General features: G+C 30.9%; 1 pseudogene; it reads right to left on the bottom strand.

Annotated features, from left to right (window-relative positions):
- Window positions 1-245: 245 nt before the first annotated feature.
- On the bottom strand, window positions 246-1549 carry LOC121213656 (NAD(P)H-quinone oxidoreductase subunit H, chloroplastic-like; annotated as a pseudogene).
- Between the last annotated feature and the right edge of the window lie 1880 nt (window positions 1550-3429).

Genomic DNA, 3429 nt, shown 5'->3' with positions numbered 1-3429 from the left:
AAGTAGTTTTGTTCCATCTGCTAGCGCTTGAAGAATGCCCAAAGGACCGGGTATTCAGGCCCAATACGTTGTTGTATTCCTGCAAATATTTCTCTTTCGAACCATACAATTACTAGTACACCTATTGTGATTCCCAAAACAAGAGTCAAAATAGGGACCAACATCCATATCCATAGACCTCTTTTAAAGATTCCAATGTATAAAAGGAATTGATATCTTTTACTTCTGTAGTATAAATTATCATTTCAACGATCCACTTCTCCCATAATGATATCTATGCTACCTAGTATCATCATAATATCAACCAATTTCATTCTTTTAACTAATTGAGAAAGAATTTGCAAATTGATATAACCCGATGGGCGAATTTTCCATCTCTAAGGAAAATCGCTTTGATCCCTTATCAGAAAAATTCCTAATTCTCCCTTTGGGTCTTCCAGTCTCACATAAAGTACTTGTCTCGGTAATTCAAATGTGGGAGAAGGTTTTTTTACTAATGAATCGATATTCAAAATCATTTCATTTTGGATACCTTTCTCGATCAAAGCATAGGATTTCTAAATTCTCATAAGGACCACCTGAAATTTCTTCCAGGGCCTATTGAATTATTTTTATAGATTCCATCATTTCACTGATTTAGACTAAACAAGGAGCTAATGAATCTCCTTCTTTTTGCCACTGGATTTCCCAGTCAAATTCGTCTTAACACTCATAATGATCAACTTTTTGAAAATCCCATTTGATTCTAGATGCTCGTAGCATTGGGCCGGATAAAGCCCAATTTATTACTTCTGTTCCATGAATAACGCCTATCCCTTTAACTCATTCTAAAAAAATAGGATTTCGCATAATAAGTTTTTGATATTCAACAATTCCTGTTAAAAAATAATCACAGAAATCCAAACATTCATCTATCCAACCGTAAGGTAGATCGGCCGCCACTCCTTTGATACGAAAATAATTATGCATCATTCTCATATTGGAGGCAGCTTCGAATAGATATATACTAATTCTCTTTCTCTGAAAATATAGAAAAAAGGGTCTGTGCACCAATATCTGCCGTAAAAGGTCCAAGCCGTAATAGATGATAAGCTATACTATTCAACTCCAACATAATTAGTCTAATATAGATGGCCTTTTTAGGGACTTGAATATTCCCCAACTGTTCTGGTCCATTTACGGTTATTGGTTCCCTGAACATAGTGGCTAAATAATCCTAACGCATTACATAAGGCAAATATTGTATAATTGTTTGGTTTTCCGTAATTTTTTCCATTCCTCTGTGTAAATAACCTAATATTGGTTCACAGTCAACAACATCTTCACCATCTAAAGTAACGATGAGACGAAGAGCACCATGCATTGATGGGTGGTGAGGCCCCATATTGACTATCATAAGGTCTTTTTCTATAGCTGATTGATTCATTAGTTTTTCCTCGATTCATTCTTACATGAATTGTTGAAAACGAAAACAAGTACATCAAAATGAAAATCTAATAAATCGACTAATCCAAAATTTGCAAATTAACGATTTTTTGATTCCCGAATATCCAACTCACTAATTAATTCTTTAAAATGTATTTTATTTGTCTTTGATAAATAAGATATTTTAATATACACGATGATTTTAAGTTCGTTATGAACTTTACCATTTTTTCAAATAAAATTAATCAATCCGGGTTTCAATTTGATTCGTATAAGGGCACAAAAGAGTGAGAGATTTCTGTAAAAGAGAAAATTTGAGAGTTCAAATAAGTGGATTTTGTTGATTCATTTGTTGATCTAATTGATATGTATGTCATTCAATTAGTATCGTGTATCAGAATAAAATGTAAGAAAATCCTTGTGACAATCTATTTGATTTCATATACCGGGCACGATACATACATAATATAAGGGAAAATGTATCATTAAAATGGACCATTAACGAATTTTCTGACACGGATACATACGGATCCTTATCATACTGAAACGATTTCCGTTATTAGTATTAAACCAATATCGATTCATACAAGCTAAATCTTCTAATCGATAATTAGGCCAAAGAAAGAACTTTAATTTAATTAGTTTCTTTTTATCACTATCAAGATGTTTGTTTTTAGTCAAAACTTGACCATAATTTTTTACATTATTTAAAAATACTTCATTTCTATGCATACCATTTTTATCCCTTAAATTGAAAGAAATTCAAATTCGCAATTCTCGCCGATGGTTAGGGAATAAAATATTTTCAGGAACAAACAAATCATAATGATTTTTGTCTTTATTTTCAGTCATTTTTTGATGTCTTGCAATAAATTCATAAAAATGATTTTTATCAATAAATTTTTTTTATTGGTACCTTTGATTAATTTGGTGTTTATTTTTATGAACCAACAAAATACTTATAGTTTGATATAGAATAAATTGTCCATCATTTTTTACCAACAGACGAACTAGACCGATAATCAATATTCCTTTTTTCATTAATTCTCTAAGAGTTAAATCCTCCTGAATCATCAAAATATCCAGATTCATTTCTCCCCGTTGAATAAAGAGTATAACAATTTCATTTGGATTTATCAGTCTAAATAGGAGGCAATATACTTTGATATTATTGATTAATCTTTGATTTAAAGAATCATCCCATCTCAATTGAAAACGTAAATACCTTTTTAGGAAGAAATCAAGCCTTGCTTTCGTGTTGCTCTTGTATTTCTTTTTCTTTCTACGTTTCTTTGTCTGATTTATCATAATCTTCTTCAACATCTTTTTCCTGGTTTGAGAGAACGGATTTAAAATTTCCTTGTTTTTGTGCATCTGATACAAGACCCCTTCACCTATGGGTTCTTTTTCTTCTTGATTTTGATTCTCTAATCCAATAATTTGTTTTTCGTTTGGTGATATAAGGGAGTCCTTTTTTTTATTTTTTAATAATATTTTTATTAATGTTTCTATTTCCATTAAAATTGAAAAGAAGTAATTTTATTGGTATCATCCATGGTTTAACCTTATATGCATTATATAGCAGCACAAATTTTGGAAAGAACGAAAGTTCTAGATTCGGTATAGGATGACTTAGTATTTCTTCATTCAATCTCATCCAATCAAAATGGCTTCCTTTTTTATTGGATGGGTTGCTTTCTAGTTCTTGATAAATTGTGAAATAAAAAAAGGTCCATTTTATCAATTATTTGATAATTCTTAACCACAGTCTTAATATTTTTGTCACTCTTGGTACTAGTATCGACCCAGGACTCAATATCGACCTTATTCCTAAGACAAAAATGAAGAATTCTCCAATTAAAAAACTTTCTGTACGAAAAATTCCCCATAGCATCTAGGATATCGCCTTCTCCTAGATAATTATGGATAGGGATATTCCTTAGTGTATCAAAATATTTTTGTTTACCCATGTTGAAATGATAAGAACTCTCTTCCCTCTTATTT

The sequence above is a fragment of the Gossypium hirsutum genome, chromosome D01 (genome assembly GCF_007990345.1).
Source record: "Gossypium hirsutum isolate 1008001.06 chromosome D01, Gossypium_hirsutum_v2.1, whole genome shotgun sequence".
Taxonomy (NCBI): domain Eukaryota; kingdom Viridiplantae; phylum Streptophyta; class Magnoliopsida; order Malvales; family Malvaceae; genus Gossypium; species Gossypium hirsutum.
Note: the sequence above shows the minus strand (reverse complement) of the source record. Positions and strands in the feature narration are given on the sequence as shown.